The sequence below is a fragment of the Marmota monax genome, unplaced genomic scaffold, assembly GCF_021218885.2.
Source record: "Marmota monax isolate L192 unplaced genomic scaffold, Marmota_monax_Labrador192_F-V1.1 WCK01_AAM20220418_F8-fsc00019, whole genome shotgun sequence".
Lineage (NCBI taxonomy): Eukaryota > Metazoa > Chordata > Mammalia > Rodentia > Sciuridae > Marmota > Marmota monax.
In genome coordinates this window covers 22,663,867-22,689,055 of record NW_026695242.1, presented here as the reverse complement: position 1 = coordinate 22,689,055, position 25,189 = coordinate 22,663,867, and the positions used below count along the sequence as shown (strand labels likewise).

Sequence of the window (25,189 nt, the reverse complement as noted above, 5' to 3'; positions counted from 1 at the left end):
CAGAGATGTATAGTTTAGTGGGAGAGGATGTATTTAGCACACATGAGGGCTGGGGTTCAATCCTCAGCATCATATGCATACACACACCAAAAGAAAAAAAAATAGTGAGTCAAAATTAGTTATCATTGAAGATTGAAGCTTCACATAGAATTTCACTTTTGATGTAAAAAAATTATCTCCCTTTATTAGTGAATCATATCATACAATTAATTATTCCATGACCCTGATTATTTTAAAACTAAGGAAAACATCTTAAAGAATGCATGACAAATATAGTTTAAAATGTACAAGATTTTAAAAATATTTATTATATATGAAGATGAAAAGACAAAAACACATTGTATAAGAATCTGAATGAATGACCAAGTATCTTTTCCTTGTCCTTCTCCTACTTTTCAGGTCTGGGGATTGAACCCAGGGTCAATCAGATGCTAGCCACGCACTATACCACTGAGGTACATCACTTGCCCTTTTCATTTTTATTATTAATATTTATTTATTTATTATTTTGAGATCTCACTACACTGCCCAGATTGGCCTCAAACTTATGATCCCCTTGCCCCAGCCTCCCAAGTATCTGGGATTACGGGCATGCACCACTATACCTAACTGTAACATACTTTGGGAGTTTTGTTCTGGTAGTACTGGAGACTGAACCCAGGGCACTATACCACTGAACTATATCCCCAGGTCTTTATTGTTTATTCTGTGACAGAGTCTTGCTAAATTGTCAAGGCTTGAATTTATAATCCTCCTGCCGCAGGCTCCTGAGCTGCTAGGATTATAGACATACTGCTAAATGTTTATTCTCTGTGACTGATCTCAGATACATATGTTATATAGATAAGTCCTTTAATTAAAAAGTACATATTTTTGAAGTGCTAAATTTTGACTTTTAGAAAACATGCCTAGGGGTGCATACATCAGTAATGATGGTCAATATCAACATCAAAAATCTAAATAATTTGGTTCAATGTAAGAAGCTGTAAAATTATTTACCACTTCAGTTACTTTCAAGTGCTCTCTTTTGCAAGTCAAGTCATACTATGTCTACTTTATTGGAAATTTCTCTTCTCCCAGAACCAGACTTAGGATGAGTCTTACACTGTGCTTTTCACTCTCTTTTCATGGGTTAGATGTACTGATGCACGTAAATCTGAGTTAAGCAGAATCAATATATCGATTTTGGGCAGAATCATCAGGGCATGAACCTTCTTAGTTTTTCTTATACTGGGTGCTTCCATGGTGTGAGCTTAACATCAGTGTTAGTCAACATTTAGATTTTGAGAACTGATTCACCTAAGAAAGAAAGTCTATAAACAGGCACATACTAGCATCATGTTCGATCTTTAAATCAAGTGATGCTTAGAGCAAACCAGCTCTGTGTCTCTGGAATTTCCATGATTTAGAACAATAAATTTTTCTTTTCTTTTATTTTGAATAAACTTGATTAAGCTGAAAGAGAGAGAAGACTAAACAAGGAAGAGTCTGGACACATAGAATGAGAAAAGCAGCAGTATTTTAATTAGGCAATGGCATGATAAGACTGGCAGCAGTGTAGAGAAGAGCAGAGGCAAGAGGTGGGGGAAGGGGGTACAGGGGGGAAAGAAAGGGAAAGCAGGTGAGGCGATTTGGGTATCAGGTGAGAAATGATGATGACTTCGCAGGAAAAAAAATGGAAGGGGGGGTCTAACTCTAAAGCTATTTAAGGAAGAACTAACAGGAAAATTATGGTGTTCAAAATATTAGCAGAACAGATAAGGGAGAAATCATGGATGATATACATGTTTGAACTTGAAATTTGATGTTAGTTGTTGTCAGTCATTGAAATAAGAATGTAAGAAAGAAGGAAAGTTTAGGAAGCAGAGATAAGAGGATGACAGCAAATGCTTACTTTCACTCTTAGTGAATTTGAAACACCCACAGGATAATTCAAAGGAATTTTCAAGAGGCAATGGTGTTGCATGTCTGATCTCTGGAATGAAATTTGGAGATGTTAGAATTTTACCTTCCATCTGCAGATACAAATTAGTCAACAGTACTAGCTGACATACCATAGAATTAATATGGAAAAATGAGAGAGAAAAAACTGTGGGAAATATATGATAATATTTATTAATAAGACATACTAAGATAATGAATGGCCTGAATGTGAACCTGAAATTTGTCACAAGAAATAAGAGTTAAAAAGGAAACAACAAAATCTGAATTTATCAAAGGAAAAACCTGTGCTATGAAAGATGGGAGAAGAGATAGCTAGTCAGGTATATCAAATACTGAAGGCAAGATAAGACCCGAACTCTTGCATTGAATTTAGCAAAAGGGAGGTCATTAGTACATTGTATGAGGATTTCAGATAAATAAAGTTGGAAACCAGATTGAAATGAAGACAGTGAAACTGCTTTAATAATTCATTGAGATGAGTCACTAAATTTGAAGTTGAATTTGAACTTATGGATCTAAATCCTTATCTAATTAAGGTCCCTTGGAAACTTGAGCATTGTGTGTGTGAGATTCCTAAGAAAGACATTTATCTCCCTGATGAGAATAACCCTAACCATTCAAGCACAGAGGCAGCATGAAAGATCTCAGAAATTGTGATAATATTTCCCACAAGACAACAGAAACACCTTTAACATTCTGGATGACTTCAAAACCATTTATAACTTAATACTGATTTTACAATCAAGATATTCTATAACATTTGCATGAGTCTCTTTGATATTAAGAAACCAACAAAAACCCTATGACATACTATCTGTGTGAATGCTGAATACTGTACTTTATCCATACATCTTGTTTCTGTTTTGTCCCTTGCCTTGTTCCTGTGATTTGCTGAAAAACTGTCACATAGAGAATTTCCTGATGAGTTGTATAGTGGCTTATTTCTTCCTCCCATTATGTTCTTCATATCCATGTTCAATTTTAAATTGCACTGTAGCAAAGAGGAGTATGGTGGTAAACCTGGCCAGGTGTGTGTGTGTGTGTGTGTGTGTGTGTGTGTAATAAGGTATGTTTAAGCAGTAGATAGAGCCTTGAGATGACTCAATAGCTGCAAATATACTTCACTAGCAAGGAATTCACCCATACTTAAGTTTAAAACTAAATCTTTTCAAAGAATCAACAATCATAACTACCATTTTACAAAGAACAATTTGTATATTTGTGATCTATTATCTAACACATTCAAAGAACACTTTCGAGTTTTAGATTCTGTGTATAAGTTAACTATTTGTAAGACAATCACTCCTCAAACTGTTTCTTAATTTTGAAATACAAATTTGTGAGTTTAAGATCTTAGAGGAACCAAACATAGTTATTTGTCATTGTCTACATATTCAACTCAGAAAATGAATTAAAAGAATTAAACCATAAGGATAAAAAAGTGCTAAAAGCAAATATGTGAATTCTGTAAGTTCACTGAAGTTTGAAAGTGGGTGAAAGACCAGTAATCTGTTTAGTATAGAAAATTACATTGAAAATGGCAAAATTGGGAGAATACTGATAATATAAACCAGTCAACAGGTTCTGTAAAACCTGAAAGAAGCTTAGCAAATGGGAACACCATGAAAAACAAAAGAGGATAGTGCTATCAGGTGAGATAATTTCTGTTAAGAATATCAGTTAAATTACCAGGATCTCCCTCAAGTTCCAAGAAATCTTCCCCAAACTTCTTTTTCCCCCCATAGCTCTTACTCTTTTTTTCCTGAAGAAATTGCCACAGAGTCACTTTAAGTGATGGGAGTACACCTCTGCCCACCTATGGACAAGGGCAGCTCATGCACAAAGCTCCTCCAGAGAGCTCTTTAGTACCTTGTCATGAGTGATAAAGTCACCATTATGTTAATAAAAATCCATTTCCCTTGTCTCTCTGGCACAGAGAAAAATTACATGTCTCAAACTTTCTTCATAGTGATAAGCCGACCATGTGTCTAAGATTAAGACAAAGAAATGTGAAAAGTTGCATGTGCCATGTTGGTCCAGTTTTGACCCATTAAACCTCCTTTTCAAGCTTCTGTCTTATTAATCCAAGAAGGATGGCTAGGAACACAAAGCCTCAGAGAAAATTTGGAAGCTAAGAGTTGAAAATCATTCACAAATCTCCAACATACTATTGAAATAAAAACAGCCTGCAGATAGTTATATGAACAAAAAGTAAACATTAAGCAATTAAATGTGAGGGTATATTTGTTTCCATAGCCTACATTTCCTAATGAATAAATTTTTACATGTAAGTAGAGAGGCATGAATAATCAATTAATCAGTCTCTTTGAGGAAAACTTGGAGCCTGGGAAAATGGAAAAAAAAAATCAACACATATAAATAAAAGGTGGGAACAGAGAGAGAAAATATTGTAAAAGATGCCAAATAAGACTTCATTAAAATGAACATAATTATAATTAATACTCTCATGAAGATATGAGACTATCTTTATAAAAAGCACATGAAGTAACAAAAAACAAGAACAAGCTCTTGAAAGTGTAAATATTAGAACAAATGAAAATAATAACCACCAATATATTTCCAAGCCAATTATTTTTCAGTACTAATACAGCACCTGCACTGCTTATCATGATTGCTAATGACCTCCAGTTGTTGAAAACAATGTTTGTTTCTTAGTTCTTGTTTTTCAGCAACCATCTACAGAATTTGATACATCTTCTAAACTTAGCAGGGTCTCAGAGCTGGATTCACTGTCTACTTTTCTTAAAATCTGTATACAGAACAAATTCTTTTCTGACTTTTAAACCTGCAGAGTAATGTAACTTGTATATACTATATCCATCTCAAATATAATATGTTCAAAATTCAAATCTTACTTTCCTTTTAAAGCACATCAATTCTCCCTATCTCAGTAACAACTTCAAAAATCTTGGAGTTATCCCATATCTTTTTGTTCATGCCCACATTCAAGCCATAAATATATTCTTTAAGTTTGATAAACTACATCCAGAATAAAAGTCACTTCTGATTACTTGCACTACAAATATCTTAGTTCGTGCCACCATTTTCTCTTATTGCTTTGGCCTCTTCAATCCTTGCTTCTTTTCTCACCTACTTGTCAGTTATCTCCAAAGAACAGGTAGAACAACGTTTTTACAAAGTAGATTATGAGGACTTCTGCTTCCACCAAGATGGAGTAGCTACATTCCTGCCTTGTCTTTCTTATTATAACTGACAAACTCTGGGCACAACACAATCAACAAGAATGAAAAGTGGAAAGAAAAAGACTGGCTTCAGACTTAGGGATTTAAGATACATGGCAGGGAACTTTTGTTTCCTTATTGTGTTCCACATATCTGGGACTTTCGATCTTTGATCAAAATAAACAAACTCTTAAGAAACTGCTTAAGAATGTGTATGATTTTAGGTGTGTTTGTTTATGTGTGTGTGTGTAGGGGGGTCTGTGAGTATGTGTATATAAATGTTGAGGGGAAAATAAATCTATATCTAAATGGCAACTATTTATTATACCCCATGAGCACTCAGAAATGCTTTCTTTTAGCATTTTTCGATTATATAATATCTTCCACTGAAGTTACTATCATTTGCAAAATTATTTGACAATATAATAAAGTGAAGACTTGTTATCTGCTTTTTGAATTTTATTCTACTCTTAACTCTGGTTTTTGATTACAGAATAGAAAATCATATAATGTATGTTATTCAGAACCCCAGGTAATCAGAGTAAAAATTTTTCAGTGAACTTTGTAAAGATGCCTGTATTTTTTGGTATTATTTTCTATAAAATGTTATCACACCAATGTAGCAGCAGGTAATGTTTCAAACAGCATTCTATTTCATGCTTACAATATAAATTAGGAAGTAAGATTGTTTTACAGACTCTCAAAACCTAAAGGTATTTAAAAATAAAATTAATCTGGAAGGGCACATCTAGACCTTCTATACCACATACCTCACTGAGGTTCAAGGGATGACATTTAAAAGCACCACACACACAGTTCCTAGCACACAGCGGTCTCAACGTTTCTTCATTCATTTATCAAGCAAATTTAACAACACATCAACAAAAAGGAAAGAAAAAGCTTTCAAATCAAACTATTGCATATATTTTTCAGTTGCTATAAACTATATTCATATATGATAAATACTTTATTTACTGATGTTAGTTCAGTATTTAAAAATATAAGAATGTTTTTAAAGTTAAAAAAAAAGAAACTGACATTTAAATTTTGGATTCTTTGGTTATTTTGTGCCAAAGTACTTTATTTTCTCATAATCTACCTTAAAGCTAGAAAAACCTTTAGTACTTTCATAATATACATTTTCATTTACAATCCATACACATCCTTTTTGATCATATTTTTGTTCACCCTTTCTTGCAATTCTGAAAAGTAAGCACATGTTTATCTTATTTAAAAAGAAAAACAAAAAGCTGTGTATGGTGGCACATGCCTGTAATCCCAGTGGTTGGAGAGGCTGAGGCAGGAGGATCTTGAGTTCTAAGCCCGATTCAGCAACTTAGCTGAGGCCCTCAGCAAGTTAGCAATATACTGTCTCTAACTAAAATACCAAAAAGGGTTGGGATGTGGTTCAGTGGTTCCTCTGTTCAATCCATGGTTAAACAAGCAAGCAAACAAACAACAACAACAACAACAAAAAACAACAACAACAACAAAAAACCCTTCTTATCTCTCACTTTTATGCCTTTTCCAATATAATTATTCCTAGTCAAACTTCATCCTTGTTACTACAAGAAATCATTCACTTTTTCCAAAAATCCTACCCCCTCTCTTTTCCACAGTCATTGTATCAAACAATTAAATACAAATGATCAAAGTCCCCAGCAGGATAAGACAAATGTTCACAGCCAAAGCTACTATTATTATTTCAAATATGAAAGTAGTAGAGACGGCAAAGAGAAATCTGCTCTGGTACTTCTGAAAATCAATACCACCCTTATCTGAAAAGCAGACAAGGGGAAATTAACCATTTTAACACAATGTTTTGTATTAAAATACTGAAACATCGTTTCAGCTTTCCTTCGTGAAAACTAATATTCAGAGCAAATATGCATTCATTTATTAAATATTTATTTAATACTCACTAAATTCTCAACACTGAGCTAAAATAGTAGAATAGCTAAAATACACATTGTGCAAAGCCCCAAATGAAATATGTTTTCTTTCAATGCACAAAGCAAGATTATGAGGTAGAAAATAATAGCAGATTTTTACAGATGAAATAATTGTAGCTTATCAATATTAAATGGTTGACTATATTATGTGCAAACCAAGGTAAAAGGATCTGACTTAAGCTCTGACTCCAAAGCTTCTGCTTTCAAGGATTCTACCTGGGGGGGGGGGGGGGGACAGGTGGAGGAGGAGGAGGAGGAGGAGGAGGAGGAGGAGGAGGTCCATGTTATCCTAGTCCCCCCTACTTTCACTGACACATTCCTTTGTTTCAGGTCCTGTACTAAGATGTTTTATATGTGTTACATATACTTTTTATCACCCTTTCCAGACATAAACCAGGCTCATGGAGATTAAATAACTTGTTCATTGCTAAAAAGAGGCTGGAGTACAATTAAGGCTCAGTTCCATCTAGTTCAGCATTCTTTCATTTACCATCCTTTATAGCAACAATTCAAAAATGAGAAAACTCACTTCACACCCTTTCTCACACACATATTTTATACACACACACACACACACACACACACACAATCTGTCTGCTTCTCCATTCCTGGATCACAAGCTCTCTTGTTTCCTAGTCTCTTCTTTCTTCCCCTCTCCCTTCTCACCTCCTTTCCTTCCTTCACGTTCCTTTCTGTGTCTGTCTGCCTCTTAGACCTTCTGTCTATAGGCCCTTTCCCCATCTATGATTTTGTTGTTGTTGTTGTTTTGTTTATTTATTATTGGTTTTCTTGTAGTCTGTTTATCTTTGCCTTGTCACTCTACCTCTGCTTCTCTTTGAAACTCTCTTTTTGTTCTTTTCTCACTGCATCAGTTTCTCTATCTGCCCATCATTCACTGTTATGCTCATCTTTCACTCTGATTCATTCATTCTCTATTTCTCTTTTGCTTTGTATGATTATCTCTGTATCTTTCTTTGTGTATCTCTGTGTCTCTCTGTGACTTCTCTGTGTCTCTGTCTTTCAGACTGAAATGTAAGATTCTCAAGAAATAGCAACCTCCCATCCAGTTTTAATGACCCTTCTCTAGATTCCAGTGATGTGCTGCAAAGTTGAAGAAATCAGTCCCTTAAATGATAAAGCAAAAAGGAAAGTCACTGTCCTTGATAAACAATTTGCATTTCCATAAGGATTCAGTGATGCAGAATCAAAAAAGGCTCATTCTGACACCTCCATGAAAACAACAAAAAAAACATTCATTAGCCGGGCTCCATTTGAATGATGCACTTCATTGCAATCACTGCTGTCCTCCCCCACTCAGGAAACAGTGCTTAATTCTGTCTGAAACCCGCCCTTTCACTAGGCATTAGAATGAATGACTTTTCAAAGTAATGGGAAATACACATCTGCCATGGCCTGAGAATGCTTACACTCTAAAAAGCCATACAGAAAGCTCCACCTCCTGTCAATATCATATCCATCAAGGACCAGAATAAGCAAGCTTTGAATTTTTCCATTTACCAGCCTAAAGAAGAGAAATGCTTTATTTTCCTTAGTTTCTTGAAATAATGACTACTTTCGACTTTTTCATTTGTAGCCTCAATAGCCATGATCTGATCTTTGAGGCTGAGTGCAACCTTTAAACAACTTGTAAGATAAAAAGTAAATTTGTGCATTGCAGAGCTCAGGGAGAAACTTTTACTCTTTATAGGGGAAATTATTTTGTTGCTGTTATTGTTGATACACACACAAAATCATCATTAGAAGTGATTGCTATATGATTGAAACCATTATATTTTAACTTATTTAGCAATTTGCAAATATCTTATTTCTTATCCTGGTTATCTTCCAAAAATTCAGAAACGCTGAGTCATAAACATAAACCCTTGTTAAACAATGTTTAGGGAATGTGCTGATGTTTCCAAGGAAAATCATTTTTATCCTTGAACAGAATTTGAGGTTTCTATGCTTCTTAGGTAAAATAATAAATTGTATGTGTGTGTCATGAGTGTGTGTGTGTGTTTAACACATTAGCATGTGGTGTATTTTCAGACTGAGATAAAGTCACATTAGTCTTCATATTCCCCTAAGTCTGGCACTTCTGTTGACACATCACAGGTAGTGATTCTACTTCAAGGCCATTCTATTCATACCCACATCAAAATTAACTACCACCCTACCTGGAAGAAGGCAATGGTTGCATTTTTAATTTCTGTGTATATTTTCTGGTCTTTTGCCATTTCAACCTAAGTGACTCCAGTATTTAATTTAAAAGAAATTTACATATTAATTCAGTTTCTGAGTGATTTTAACCTTTGGAATTTATACAAAGACTCTACCAAGAGAACATAATCTTGCTATAAATTACAGTATTTTTTTTTCCTCACTCAAAATTGACTATGAGCAGTGATGAATTCCCAGTTTCTTCCAGTATCTTTGCATGCAATTCAGTTATATATGAGCATGAAACTTAATATGTGAAGCCCCATAGATCATTGTTAGTTTTGAGTCTGTAGTCTGTCACATTATAACGTGATAACACATAAAAATCCCATTACAAGAGAAAATATCTATAACCAAACACTTTTTTTATTTTTATGAGAATGATGAAAATAGTTTTGGAAGATCAACTTTGCCTAAAATAATTATTTCAATATTATAATTGTGTCACTTCATTATGCATGTGAAAGCCAAGGAGGCACAGAAACACAAATTGTTTCAAGTATACCTGTGATCCTGTGATCCCAGTAAGAATAACACACTAAAAAAAAATTATATATATATATATATATATATATATATATATATATATATATATATATACACACACATTAGAATTTATATAAAGGAAAAAAAGAGACAATTAACAAAATCTATTGTCAGTATAGAATCACAAGTAAAATAAAAATTTTAGACAGTAAACATACCCACTCCATTAAATAGCAGTGTGGTCTCTTTGTTTATATTATCATTGCTGCCAACTTTAATTATTCAAAGGTTGAAACCCTGAGTGAAACTTAAAATCGTATATTTCTCCCAGGTTTACTACCACAGTAAAATGTAAATATCCAGAATGGAGCTTCTATGATAGAAAAATGTTAAGATAACAGCTGAATTATGAAATCTCTACATTATTTTACACTATATAAACAGGAACAAATGTTCCTGTGGTCAGAAATTCTACCTGCACATTCATTAACAAGATGAGCAAACTAATCTACTGGTATAAACCATTCACACTGAGGGATTACTTCTTTTTTTTTTCTTTTTTTAAACTTTGTACTATTATTATAGAGGCTCATTATTTACTCATAAAGCAAAAGTTCTTATGATCAGGAATAATTAATTACTCAACAATTATTTGCTTGATATAAATTTTGTGATCAAAGTAATGATTTCCTTTGATAAGAAAAATAATAATTATCTTTTGCATGATTTAAAAATTAGGCTATGTACCAAAATACTGAGGGATTGTTGCAAATGGAAAAAAAGAGAAATTAAAAAAAAAGAGGGAAAAATAGAAAAAAGTTTTTACGCTTGTCTTGCTAATCTTAAAAAAAGTTGGATAAAATCAACAACAAAAAAGCAATGCCTATTATGCAGAATTTAAAGATGGAAAGATTAAGAAACTGAATTGTAATAAATATTCCACTTTAACTCTGAGGTTATTTTTCTTAGAACTAATATTATTGATATTTCTCAAACTAATTTTATAGCTCACACACTAATCTCATCAAATAATAGCAATAAAATATATCATATATTTTTAAAAATCCAGAAAATGAAAGGTTTTTATTCAAATCTCTTCATAAATGATTTTCAAAATCACTCCATATTACTGTAGAGGGACAGCTCATAGGGAGATAGCACTAACTCTGACATGTTAAGGTTCCTTAAGAGTTAATGCTTAGGGATAATTTTCGTAGCAAAGTTTTGAGGATTCACAGTCCCTGCTCAATACATCACTGCAACAACTGAGAGGTTAGGAGGTCACCACTCAGTGGAATTGGGCACACATTAAATTGCACTTTATTTCATAGGAGAATGAGTCCAGAGTGAAGGGGATCAAGTTGCTGAAACCTGAAGACTCACATGTACAGATAAATGCACTGACTTACACTTAGCACAAGTTAAGCAAACTAACAAAACTAATAATAGAGCCATTTTGCAGAGAAAAACAAGTTCACATGAACATGTATAGAAAAGCTTCTGACTGGCAAAAATCTGTTTAAAAATATGCCTTTTTAAACCAATACTTTGCTTCTGTAATGCTAAGCAACACAATAACTTCAGTATTTGGTTACTGTATTTGACAACTGGCTCTTCTGTGAAAGTAAACGAATATGACTTGGAGTTAACCTTACACGAGGGCTTTGTATTATGCTCGAGTTAACAATGGCTTTGTGCATGTTTGCTACAATTCCATCAACTTGATGACCATCTGCATGTACAAGAGTCACAAATTAGAGTTCCAGCAGGCTGAGTAGAAACTTGTTATTTGGGCCCGCCTACCCTCTCCCTACCAAAGTGTGTTTGTATCAAAGATGCCATAGTACAAAGTAGGAAAGATGTTAAGATTGTCCAGTATTAATTTTGTATTAAAAGGATAAAGTCGACCTAGATTCAGATTCTAAATGGTTAATGCTCCTGGATACTTTCAAAACATGAGAGATATTCTAATGCATTGAAATGCTTATAGTGAAGAGATCAGGATTCTGTATGTTATAACCAAACACAAAATATAACATTTCACATTGGGATACAGTTAGGAGCTTTAACTTACCTATTACCTCTTTATAACCTTGAGAAACTACCCCTCAGAAAGCATGAGTATTCACACACACAATAACAAAACACAGCATGTCAATTCTTAATTTAGGGACAAAGAAGTAGAGAAAGTGGTTGAGTATCAACTTTTTAAATGGCAAACAGGTATAATTCAAAAGCATGTGTCTTTGTAAACATATTGGCATCAACACAATTACAACGCCACTCAGTAATCCAAAAGAACAGAAGAACATGCAGCTGTGCTTACTCTTTAAGCAAATAATTACTTGCACATTACTACTACTTTGCTCTTTGAACAAGCAGGACAGAAAGTCATATCATGACAGAGATGCATTGTACTGAAACAAGGTCTATAACTTTCTCTGTAGTTTATTGCTATCTTAAATTTGAAAGTAAAATAAAAAAGATTGAGGGGAAAAAACTTACTTGCAGTTTAAAGTTTCATCTTTAGTCCATGGAAGATTATGAAGTAAGTTTTCTTGCCAAGGCTTCCTCTTGCACATCCCTTTAAAAAACAACAAATACTCATAATCTAGTTTCAAAACAATTCATTCACTCGAACACTTCTTGTTCCGTGAGGCATTAATTTCCACTGTTGTATCATCATGAAAATGTTACCAGAGATTTAAAATTAAAAAAAAAGCAAAACCTTAATATATTAACCTAGAAGGCATATCATCATTCTCCACATTCTGAGGTGTATGCCAACTGCCTTAGTTATCGCAAGCAACTAACTCTTAAGCTGCTAGCAGGAATCTGTCTGCCCTCTATCTGTGGCTATTAGCTCAGCACGTTGATTCACTGGCACGGAAGCAGCAGCAATTAGCTATCCTGCTCCTCACAGCATATTCAAGAGACAGCTGAGTGTGCTGTGCCTCATAGTGACTGGTGAGCTCTTCGCACCAATTAGTAGCAGGTGCTACAGTCCAAAGGACAAATTGATGTCCCACTGATCATCACTGCTGGCTGCTTTATTGTACTGTGTCCTGTCAGTCCCTCTGGAGATTCTCCATTCTCTGCTATATGGTTGTTTTTACTGTTTTACCTTAGCAGTACTAAGAAGTTTAGCAGCTTACATTCAATAACAATCTTATTGATGAATCCGAATAATCTCTTAAGCTCCTTTTGCCATTCTCTCTCCTCCCACAGCCTTCTTTTCTCTCCCTCTTACCCCACCCCTTATATTAAGCCTATTTTCTTATATCAAGCCCACCCCTCTCACTTTTGGGGCATAAAGAAACTTCACACATCTTATAGAAGACATAGGTAGATGTTTTAGGTTTTCGTAAGCACATATATGTAAACACCTATATAAGGGGGTCATAAGGAAATTTATTAGAAAAATAATTATAGAATATTTCTTAAGCATTGGAACATATAAGATGCCAACACATTCTTATAGATAGGAAGAATTATACAATAGTTATTGTATAATCTAGTCAGTGATGTGTGTATATATATATATGTTTAAATATCTGATATTTAAATATATAACATATTATATAAAAATATATTTAAATATATAACACATTTTATATAAATATACTTAAATACTATAGTATATATTTATTTATATATACATCTAAATCTATATATAATAAATCTATATATAATAAATATAGAAAATATAAATATATATTTGTATAGATATATATATTTAAAGGATTCTATCTGGCTTAGTATTTATATAAGCCAAGATCACATTTTTCCCATATATTCACCTTAGTATTGGAGAAGGAAGGGTCTAGGAAATGAAAGCTTTTTCAGAGCTTATTACAGTAATGCTTGAGCCAGCAAATATTCTGAGGTTGGCTGAAAATAAAAAGGTGAAAAGTATCATAGTTCAAATCCCCCAGGAGAGGTGTTTTCCTCATGGGCAAGGTAGATTATTCACCATGATGGTGTACACACCCTCTTTAAGAGAGAAAAAAAAAAGCAGGCAGTGCTTCTAGAAGTGCTGCCGTATTTATTCATATATACTTTTGGTGAGAGTAGCATCTTACATAAAATAAAATTTACTTGCAGGTTCCATTTTCTAAAGAAGAGGTAAAAGTCTTTTCAAATGGGGAAATAATCTGAGGTCGCCAAATGTGTCATAAGTTTCAAGCAGCAAAATGTGTAGAGGTGAATAATAATCATAGCTGAGCCCCTACAGCCCTCAGGCAGAACCTGTTTGTTTTTATTTTATGTGCAACTCAAACACAGAGCTGTTTGCTCTCTTCAAATCACAGAAGATGGAGGGAGTGTTGATGAGGACTTGAAAGAAGCAGACACATCATATGGGTGTGAGAAGTGATGTTTTGAAAGTTTTAAAAATTGATGTTTTACTGAAGACAGTTTTGCCAGTAAATGTTTAAACAAGGTTCCTAATATTTTGAGATGTTTTCCATTTCACCAAAATATTGTATATGTGGTAAGATATGTACATTGATATTGCTGATTAAGCTGAACAGTTGATAATATGAGATTGTTCCCGTAATCATTTAAATTATTAAATATAATTTATTTTAATGAAAAAGTCACCCTTATGTCTGGTGATGTTCAGTAATAACTAAAATGACTTCAGAAATGCATCCATGACAGAAAATTTCATGTCTTCTGTGTAAAATCAGATCATTATCAGTTGATTCTTATTTATGAAAATAGCTGAGGTTTTTATTTAGAAAAATCACCATACCTAGATATTAGATATAGTTAATATGATATGAAAAATATGATATTTAGTACAGAATGAAAAAAAATAAATTTTAGGAATTCAATTTAAAAACAAATCAGCAAAAAAAAGAAGCTCACTGAAAATTCAGTACCCAGAGATATTTCTGTTAAAAACATGATGATTAATATTCTAGACTTCTCTCCCTTTTCCTCTGTTTCTCCCTGTCTTTCATTTTAAGTCTAATTGAACCCAACTCTACGTGTTATATTTCACTCTTTTCTTCTCTTAAAAAATGTCATGATTTTGCTTCTGTTAATAAATCTAGATTAAAATTATTATTGATATATTATTATATGCATATGTATGTGTATCTGTATTTTCTTAACAAAATATTTTTTCACCTTTAGGTGTCTTCTAATTTTAGACTTTTTATAGAATCCTGGTTTAAGCCATTTAACTTCCAAACTTCCCTTTTTCTACCTTTGACCAAAGTTTGGGGTTCAAGTATCTGAGAAGGAGTAGAACTGATCTCCAAGGTACTCATCTTGGCTTGGGACTATGTCTATCCAAAGAAAGAGGCATCTTTTTCTCCCCATGAAGAAAACACAGTACAACTCACAGTCCACATTGGTCTAAAGATATCTAAAGATTGTCTAAACCTCACAGAGATGCAAGTGGCAAAATATACTACCTAAAACAGAGTGGTCTGTTATATAAGATATATATGCTGCCGAGCACAAAGCCCTACACATCAATGTGTAGCAGTCAATACCAAACATGTGAAATTCAGTTCAGTTTATTTAAGAAGAGGCTATACTAGATTCATTAGAAAGATTTTAAAGACTGGAAACATTTTAACGTTGGAAATATTTAAACATTGAAAATTTGTATTTTGTTTATTTTAGAAAATGAAAAATTTCATATATACAGTTAAGAATGAATCATTGACTATAAAGTAAATTGACCATGGAGAAATGAACATGTAGATTCTATTACTTCAAAGATAGTAGTCTAGTCTTTAAAGTGCTAATCATAAAATGTATAAAAAATGTACAGAAAGTAAACTACCAAAATTTTAAAGTGGAAAAGAAACAATATAAAATAGTTTTTGTCTAAAAATGTATTCCAGCATGTACATATACACACAGTCAGTAGTATCATGATGAATTATAAATTTAGTTATTATAGTTGAAGAAAAGTTATGGTAAATTTTCATTCCATCATTCCTCTCCCCTCTTTTTTTTTTTTTTTATTTTTCCCCCCAGTGCCAGGGATTAAGCCTCAGAGCCTGTCTACAGCTAGGGAAGCCCTCTACCACAGAGCTATACCCCAACACCTCCATCTTTTTTTTATGAATTTTTATTTCTTAAATTTCTTTTAGTACTCTTGCTGTCATTCATCTTCCTTTCTAAAACTAACCAATCAAATATACTTAACATGTTTTTGCTTGTGTGCATGGTTGCAAAATGTGTATTTTTTATGTTATTCTAAAAACTCATAAATCTAATTGTATTTGCATTTGTGAGAATTTTCCATATAAATGTACTGCTACACATTACATTTTACAGAGCAATGAAACAGAAACACATAATGCTCTAACTGTATGTCAAAAATTAAAGCCATCCTACATACAGCTGTGAAGATTACCATAAACATTTGTATTCATGCCAGTTCATCTGTGCACTGATATTTAATGAACAATAAAAAGCAAATTATTAATCAGAGATAGAAACTTTGTTTCTGTATTTAATTTTTTAAAACCTTGACTTATTTTAACAGTAGGTTTACATAGCAATAGTTTGATATGCAAAACTATTTTTCTTGTTGCAAAAAGAATTAAAATACAGTTTACTTACTAACTCTGAGAAAATGTCTGTATCAACTAAATAAATTACTTCAGGTGAGCATTTGACTTCAGTCTTCTGGTGGGGAATATTTCAGTGTGGTCTGATGAAAGTACAGAAACCAATACTAACTCATATGTTATTCTCAAATATATCTGATTGAGAAAGCAAGACATAAGAGGATTTTGTCTATCCTTCCAGAATGTGGACTGAGTCCTTGAGTCAATAGGAACTGCAAAGTAAAGAGAAAAAGAGAAAGCATTTTTTTAAAAAAAATCCAGATTAAAGTTTTATTGAACAAAAGCTTCCACAGTATTATCAAAATAGCCCTGCTCATTACAAGCAGTGTCTCACCAAGTTGCCTGGGATCAAGCCATTCTAGGCTTGTTACTATCAGCAGTCATTCAGATTTGAGATTCAAAGCTGTTGGATGTTAACCTTAACCAGGGACTTGCAGCTGCGGCATCATCTGTAGTCCTACCAATAAGTCTCAAGATTTCCTGGTGTATTTTTTATTATGTCACCTCTTTATTGTTGGGAATTAAAGTAACTACATTAACTTAAGTTTCTTTCTAGCACTATCTATATTCTCTTTTTATTTTTAACTCAGCACTTGCATGTTTTATAGTGACAACTTGAGGGATAAGGAACAATATAATCTTCATTTAATACTTAGCTCTGCTGAGGTTTCTAACAGGCAGTAAAGTAAATCTGAAGTCATAATACAGTAGTTAAATGGTAATGCTCAAAGGAATAACGGACTTCAAAAAAATATAGTTGTGCATGTATAACATGACAGTAAAATATGTGAACGTGTGAATCATTCACATTATCTTTAAAAACTCAGCTCTTAAAAAGTATTAATTTTAGAGTGAGAAATAGATTTTCATCTACCTCTGATTGGCTTTCAAATATAGAAACTATTTTGAATCTCATTTGACATCACAAAGTGGAATTATTTCACAATTTTATATAATATAAAAATCCTTTGAAAACAAACAAACAAATAAATAAATAAGAAGGAGGACAGATAATATTGTTGTCAAAAATTTCTTAAATACCATGTTTAGGTTTTAGCTACTTTGTACTTGTCTTAGGGGTCTTTTCTCCCTAAGAAGGGAAATTTAGACAAAATAAACTAGTATAAACAGGAAGAAAAAAAAACATTACTTATGCTACCTATTTACAGCTCTAGCTCTTACATGCTAGGTATATTATTATGGATTATTATATAACTAATTTCCCAAATTTAGCAGCTTAGCACCACATATCTCTGTTATCTCAAAGTTTATGAGTCAGACATCTAGGTTAGGATCCTACAAGGTTTTAATGAAGAATTTGGCTGGGCTGAAGTCTGTTGTAGAGGCTCAACTATAGAAGGACTTGTTTCTAAGTTCATTCAAGTTGTTTAGTAGAAATCATTTGGTTGTGACTTTTAAAAAAAATTAGTTGGCAATATTTCTTTTATTTATTTATTTATTTATTTATTTATTTATTTATTTATTTATTTATTTTAATGTGGTGCTGAGAATTGAACCTAGTGCCTCACACTTGCTAGCAAGCACTCTATCTCTGAGCTTCAACCCAGCCCCCAGTTGCGACATTTTGACTGATGGCTCAGGCTTGACTTTTTACTGACTCTTTGCTAGAAATTTTCTTTAGGTGCTAGAGGCTACTCCCCATTCCCTCTGTCATATGGTCCTCTTCATTAACAATTTACAACACAGCTGTTTATATCATCAGTGCTACTAGAGGAAGCAATGTGAACTAACAAGGGGAAACCTACATGGAAATCACAATGTGTCACGAATGACATTACATCACCTTTGCCATCTTCTATTGATAATAAGCAAGCTACGATTTCTTCCCACTGTCAAGCGGAGAGGACTACAGAGAACACAATGATTATGAGGACATCTTAATCTTCTGCCTGCCACACTGAGTTGACTCTTAATGTGTTCAATATATTCAGTTAGATAGCAAATTTTGTCTACATATGCATACACAACATTTTTATAAAACAAAAAATTTGCAGATTTTGAGCAATCGAGTTTGCTTTTGGTGGTTTAAAAACCTTTCATATGTAAAATTATACATTTTTTATCAGAGTTAAAAAATGATACAGTCTTCACTAAACTACAAGCATTTTCAGCAATTAATTGACATATTTAAAACCAGGGTTGTTTAGGAGAACATTTCCAAATAAAATAAAAACATACACATACAAAAAGGCAAACCAATCTCAGTATAACCTTAACTCACATGCAATAGAAATATTCTACACATTGTAGGATAAATTGTACTTCTTATGTAATTTAGTAAGGACTGAGAATTTTTTAAATTAGTAAGTAATCAAGAACTTTAACCTGGTTTTGTGTTCTTTGCCTGCCTTTAATAGAAAATTCTAGAGAAGACTACCATAATAACCTCTTAGATTTCTTGAGCCAAAAGTCTATTATTACACACAGATTTTATTTATATACATATATCTAAGTATAAAAATTATACACATAAATACACTATGACATTTAGTAGGTAATAAGTGATATTCTGATCATTTATAACTTTTATTGTTAGATTTTAAATGAAAATAAAAGTAAAATAGTTCTAAGAATTCCCTTTATCCCTTTTGCTACATTGGAGCTTCTAAAGTCATCCTCAGCATAGTAGTTTGCTGACTATATAAAGGTCTTAGTCATCTCAAATGCAAAAGTATAATTTTGAATTTTATACAAGTTTTATAGCCCTGCAAAGATCCCAGTCTCAGCAATATTACTTGAGCACTTTCTAAACCTAATCCAACTTGAAAAACATTTAAATAAATATTTTAAAAATTAATATGAAAAATCAACAATTCACCAATTTGTATTGTAATGAGGCACATATTACTTCATTTTTTGATTTACTTTAGTTTCTCTTTGTCTCAATAATCACTGTTTTCACCTATTTCAAAGAATGAAATATAGGGAAACAGTTCTGAAGCAAATTTAAATAAATTTATTTAGCCTTTCTTCTCTTCTCTCTTTCTTGCACTCTCTTGTAAAAGCAGCCATAGATAAGTGTGTTGAAAGAAAAATGCTATTCACTCAAAAGCTGAGAACACATGTACCAGCCATTCCCAATCCAAGTCCCACATACAGAAAGAACACAGAATCCAAGTGACTTGTGAATCTAGGGAGATTCTTTGCACGGCAGAACATACTGAAATGAGCTAAGAATGTGGACTTGATGAAATTATTTTATTGCTTGCATTGTTGTATCAAGTGAGTCAATAACCCAGACAGTCCCATATTTTTAGCTCCTACTGCCACTATTTAAAGATAGTGCCAGTACCTGAAACTTAAAAGTTAATGGAAGTTGATTTGTTTCTTGGCAATTAATCAGATATCTCCATAATGTATAAAATAGTCTTCCTTCAAATCTATGTCTTGCTGAAGTGAAGAATTTGTGACTACACTGTGGCTTCATTTACGACTTTCATTAATTCCACTGCAAGAGATAAGCATGTCACATATTTTGGAAAAAGGTCAAATTCCACCACATACCCCAAAGTGATATGACAGAATAGTTCTGCAGTTAATGGGAATAGTTAGAAATGTAGAAGCAGGGATATTTTCCAAGGCACATATACTTTTAACTACTCTCAATTTTATTTTTTATGTTGATTCAGCTTTAAAGAGACTTTAAGTGTTTAAGTGTGCAGACACACACACACATACACACACACAACCATTAAGGATATATACCAATATTAAGAGCCTGAGAAACATTCCTTTCTTGATCCTGGTGATAAAAACTGACATAAGTATGGCCATAGTAGGAGAATATAAATTACACTTGGGGAATACTGTTTGCATATTGTTAAGGTGTGAATATTATTTTCAAGTTAACTACAGAGTCTCTTGCTCTATCATGTTAGACAAGTTGTTAGAGCCTAAAATTCTTATAAATTTCTACCATCTTAATCTACTACTTAGATTTTTATCAACTCTTTGTTATTGATAAATCTTCCTAGACTTGGGCTTCACCTAAATTTATATGTGTAAAAAAAGGAAATATAAAATCCTATCTATTATCATCACTGATTCCCTTTATAATTCCTATACAATCATGACAGGATGAATAGATATTGATAATTCATGGAAGTTCAAAAGGGATGTTCTTTAAGAAACAATGAAAACATAAGTGCTACAATATTTAGCATTTCTATAATAAATGCCATCAGAGTAAGAAATGATGAGCTCAGCAAACATTTCAATACAATTATGAGAATTCTTTCAGCTTCCTGTAGAAAAATGCTTTTTTCTATATTTACATTGCATTATCGTTTCATTTAAAAAGTCTCTCATCTCAGTTCATCAGTGCAATATTGGAAGAAGCAGGGCTTCATGTTTATTCACTCAATACTGAGTGTCAACAATATGCCAGGCGAAGCTGTAGGGATTAGGAACACAGCAGCAAAACAGACCAGTATGGGCACAGCATGTAAAAGAGCAGATATTTCTCAAAATGAGTCTGGTTTATTGAAGGAGAAAAGAAAAGAAAGGAGTTTGGGGGACAAGAAAATTATCACTATTATCAGTGTATTCAAGCCAGAATTTTCCAACTGTAATCCCTTTGAATAGATAGAACAAATTTAGATAATTTCCCAGTCATCTCTGCTGTTAGAATGCATTATTCTAACCAGTAGTAGTTGTAAGACTTGAAATAACAATTTGGGGAAAACAATTTTTATATTTGTTACGTTTACTGAAAAGCAATATTTTTTTTTCTTAAATGATATGTGCACCTTTAAATACGTTACCAAAAAAGTGGTCAATTAGGAACTTCAATTCAATTTTCAAAAATCAATAATAAACATAAAACTGATTTCCCTTAACTGTCACCCCTTGGACCTCTTGTAACAAGGAGGTCTGTCTGCAGTGTTCAAGCAATAATAAGTCTCAGATTCCTATTCTTTTTCTCAGAAATATTAACTTATTTTTATTTTCCCTTCAGGTGTAAGAAAATAATTTCATCTACTGTTACAACTTTGATATGTGGTCTAGAATTTTCCTTATGTGAGTAGTGGGAGGCCTGTTGCAGTGTCCTTGCCATGTTGTCACTTGCTGATTTGGCTACAAAACATGGATATCTTCTGTCTTCCTGGACATAACACTTTACAGACTTCAGATCAGTGTACATGTTTAAAACCATTATCACTATACGTCATTATTTAAAGAGGCCAATGAATATACATGTTCAGCAAATTCCCTCTTCTGAAATATGAAGATGTATCTATATTAGATGATACTCACATTTTAATATAACACAAGAAATCATATGATTTAACCTCTTCAGTGATACAGATCTTGCATTGATCATGACTTTTTCTATTTTATATTTCACCCTAAAATGTTTCACACATTATAAAAGAATATGAATCAAGGGTCAGCCATCACAGTGTACAGTAAATATGCTCTGCTTATTTGTATTAAATTGGATCTCTGATTTAAAAATATGCAAAGAAGCTGATTTTTCCTTGAAACAATGGGATTAGAATTGTAATTATAATAGTACTAGAATATGTATTTTCAGCTAAACTTAATCTTAAATCAAATAGATTTTTTAAAAAATATAAGATGATTTTTTTAGAAAGTAGACCTGATTAAAGTAAAAATAAGCTATGGAAGACTTTTTAAATCTAAGGGTTATATTAAAATAGTTTAGCAATCTTAATAAGATTAGAACTTTGTGGAATAAGGCAATAAGTATAGAACAGCAAAAAGTATCTGTAGAAACATATAAGTAAGATTATTCCATTATGCATCTATTATAACTTTGGAGACATTTTTCCATAAAATTTTCTTCATATTTCTTCTTTATCATTTTTTAACAAATGGAGTTTCTGAAATACATTTGGACCATTCAATATTTCATATGTACACACATAAGTGAAACATCATTATGGTAAAATTTAAAAATGTAGACATTTTCTTCAAGTCATTTATTTTCAATAGCAATTCACAGAATCAAATTAAATATATATAAATATTATATATTACTCAAAAGAACACCTAGAAGAAAATAAGTTCTTGCAAATTTCCTAGGGTTCAAGCACTGGTGGAATATGTTATTTAGTTAATTTTTTGGTATATTCCAATTCTGAGATCCTTGAATTTTGCCTTCCTGTTTTAACCTTTGCTAGGTTGTCAATTTTTATGAAACAATACATTCAGCAATACTTAGTGACAGCTAAATGATTAACATTTTAAAAATCTCAAAAAAAGGTAACTAAACCTAATAGTCATAGAAGTTAAAAGAGATAAATGCTGTCAGTGATTCTAAAAGTGCCAGTTTTTAAAAATCTTTGGAATAGGATAATTTTTATTTTTTGCAAAACTTCACCTTAAATCCTATCTAGCATTTATAAATAGGCTTTAATAAGTCCCAAGTGCTAAAAAAGCTTAACTATAAGTCTTCTCCTAAGATTAAGTGTCTCTTCATCATTCTTAATTCATGAGGGTAGTAAGATAAAAAGTAAAGCACAGAAATTATGAAAATGTTATGAGAATATTGATTACAAGATATTTTCATATGACAATCCAAATATCAGAAAGTACTAGTTTCTCCTACAGATCATCAACTTATCATCCTATACTTCTCAGAAAAACAAATAGGTATCTTTAAAATATAATCATTGAATCCTTCTATATATCACTTTCTCTTTCTTCTTAAATATCAACACTTTTTTGCATATCAGAGATGCATTTAATTGTAAATAACTTAAACTTTTGGACAATTGATTTTAGCATATTAATATGATTTTTTTCAGAATATAAGGATTTTCCTGAGAGCCGCCCCCTCCCCCTGCGCCGGCAAGATAGACGGAACTGTGACCACCCACAGAACAGGCCCAGCGGCCTGCTGAGGAGCAGAGCCGCCCCCCACCCCCCGCGCCTGCCAGGTAGGCGGAACTGTGACCACCGACAGAAAAGGCCCAGTGGCCCGCGGAGGGGCAGAGAAGCCAACCACTCCTGCAAGGTAGGCGGGCCTGCGACCCACCGGCAGAACAGGCGCAGCGGCCTGCTAGAGGCAGAGCCGCCCCCTCCCCCGGCGCCTGCAAGGTAGACGGAACTGTGACCACCCACAGAACAGGCCCAGGGGACTGCTGAGGGGCAGAGCCCCCCCCCCCCCGTGCCTGCAAGGTAGGCGTAACTGTGACCACCAACAGAAGAGGCCAGACCTGCAACCGACAGACAGAACAGGCCCAGTGGCCTGAGGAAGGGTAGAGCCGCCCCCCCCCCCCCGCCTGCAAGGTAGGCGGACCTGCGACCCACTGGCAGAACAGCCCCAGAGGCCTGCAGAGGGGCAGTGCCCCTGCCTGCACCTGCAAAGTAGGCAGAAATGCGACCACCGACAGAACAAGCCTAGTGGCCCGCAGAGGGACAGAGCCGCCGCCCGCACGTGCAAGGTAGGCGGACCTTCTACCGACCTGCACAACAGGCCCAGCGGCCTGCCGGCGTGGTAGGCACATTGCCCCAATTGGAGGAGGGGCAGAGCCGCCGCCCGCGCCTGTGAGGGAGACTTTGCAACTATACAAGACCAATATAAATATATAGGGGGAAAATTCAATAGCACAACAGTTTCACCAAGTAGAAAGGAACACGAACAGTATGAAGAGACAAGGAAAGAAAGGACCACAAGCAATGCAGGTCAACTCAACGTTAGAAGAGGTAATAGCTGCAGCAGATGGAATGTCAGATAAAGAATTCAGGATATACATGCTTCAGATGATCTGGAGTCTCAAGGAAGACATCAGACAGCAAAATCAGACAATGAAAGATCACTTCAACAATGAATTACATAAACAAATCCAAGAAGCAAAAGATCAACTATACAGGGAGATAGAGGTTATAAAAAACAAACAAACAGAAATCCTAGAAATGCAGGAAGCAATAAACCAACTTAAAAACTCAATTGAGAATACTACCAGCACAGTAGAACACTTAGAAGATAGAACATCAGACAATGAAGATAAAGTATTTCAACTGGAAAAGAACATAGACAGCTCAGCAAGACTGTTAAGAAACCATGAGCACATCATCCAAGAAATATGGGATAACATCAAGAGACCAAATTTAAGAGTCATTGGGATACAGGAAGGGACAGAGTTTCAAACCAAAGGAATGAGCAATCTATTCAATGAAATAATACGAGAAAACTTCCCAGACTTGAAGAATGAGACAGAATCCCAAATCCTAGAAGCCTACAGGATGCCGAATGTGCAAAATCATAAGAGACCCACACCTAGACACATTATAATGAAGATGCCCAACATACAGAATAAGGAGAGAATTTTAAAAGCTACAAGAGAAAGGAAGCAGATTACATTTAGGGGTAAGCCAATCAGGATTACAGCTGATCTTTCAACACAGACTCTGAAAGCTAGAAGATCCTGGAATAACATATTTCAAACACTGAAAGAAAATGGGTTCCAACCAAGAATTGTGTTTCCAGCGAAATTAAGCTTCAGGATGGAAGATGAAATTAAAACCTTCCACGATAAAGAAAAGTTAAAAGAATTTGCAGCTAGAAAACCATCTCTTCAAAACATCCTTGGCAAAACATTACAGGAAGAGGAAATGGAAAATAATAATGAAAACCAACAGTGGGAGGTAGGACACTAAAGGGGGGGAAATAATCAAAGAGGAAAACAAACCATGTTTAGTAACAGAAATAAACAAATATGGCTGGAAGAACAACACATATCTCAATAATAACCCTAAATGTTAATGGCTTAAACTCACCAATTAAGAGACACAG

The 25,189-nt window shown here is 33.7% G+C and overlaps 1 protein-coding gene across 3 annotated transcripts in view; it reads right to left on the bottom strand.

Moving 5' to 3' along the window:
- The window catches only part of Pcdh15 (protocadherin related 15), a 1,685,700-nt gene that overhangs the window by 880,550 nt on the left and 779,961 nt on the right, over window positions 1–25,189 (bottom strand). The window contains exon 4 of one of the 3 annotated variants that reach the window (XM_058578029.1): window positions 12,311–12,389. The gene's annotated coding sequence lies outside the window, so the exon portion shown is untranslated. Of the gene's footprint in view, window positions 1–12,310; window positions 12,623–25,189 lie in introns of those variants that run through there. The other 2 variants (XM_058578030.1, XM_058578028.1) reach the window with 2 other exon arrangements.